The sequence below is a fragment of the Fukomys damarensis genome, unplaced genomic scaffold (assembly GCF_012274545.1).
Source record: "Fukomys damarensis isolate Sample0158 unplaced genomic scaffold, DMR_v1.0_HiC HiC_scaffold_13, whole genome shotgun sequence".
Taxonomy (NCBI): domain Eukaryota; kingdom Metazoa; phylum Chordata; class Mammalia; order Rodentia; family Bathyergidae; genus Fukomys; species Fukomys damarensis.
In genome coordinates this window covers 36,303,398-36,304,284 of record NW_022900925.1, presented here as the reverse complement: position 1 = coordinate 36,304,284, position 887 = coordinate 36,303,398, and positions in this window count along the sequence as shown.

Sequence of the window (887 nt, the reverse complement as noted above, 5' to 3'; positions counted from 1 at the left end):
TTTTTTTTTTTTTTTTTGGTACCGGGCATCAAACTCAGGACCTTGTGCTTGCAAGGCAGGCGCGGTGCCACTGAGCTAAATCCTGGGCCTGTCTGTTTCTAATTCTGAGACAGGGTCTCACACTAACCTGGCCAGGCGGTACCCTCCTCCTGTTTCAGCCTCCCAAAGTGCTGGGGTTAGAGGTGTGCACCACTGAGCCCCCCCCAGACTCTTTCTTAAGGCTGGTAGCTGTGGTCCTTTGTGTCCATTAGGAAGGACAGAGTCAGACTGCAGGATGCACTGCCTAAAAGTGGAGAAGCCAAGTGAAGGAACGAGGACCCTCTCTTTGGGACTTAGAGAACCAAACACTGTCCCCTCCTGAACCTCTTCCTGTCATCTCCCCGCAGTCACCTGCAGGTGCTCACGAACTCCCCTCCCCGCTCTTCTCCCCTCCCCCAGGCCCTCCTCCGCCTCCCGGGGCTCTTCGGCTGGGTGAAAACAGAAAGAGGGGTCCATATACATGCCAGGGCATTTGTTTGTTTTTGACACAGAATCTGGATATGTAGCCAGGCTGGCCTCCGCCTCATGCGATCCTCCTGCCTCAGCCTCCGGAGTGCTGGTATGACACGTGTGTGTGGGCCACCACACCTGGCCCTCCCAGGGAGCATTGGCCAGATCAGGAGTGCGGAGCTGAACCCTGATGCAGGGCCCAGCCCCTTTCTGGGAATGGGGTGGGAGAAAAACGTGGGGCTTTGGCTCCCTAATCACAGCTGCATGGCCCAACTCTCAATCCTCAGCTTTCTCATCTGTCAAATGGGCTGGCAGCCCCTGCCCTGCAGTGGCGAGTGAGCCAGAGACACCTGTCTCAGAGGCATGCGTGTGCACGTGTTTGTGTGTGTGAGACAAGG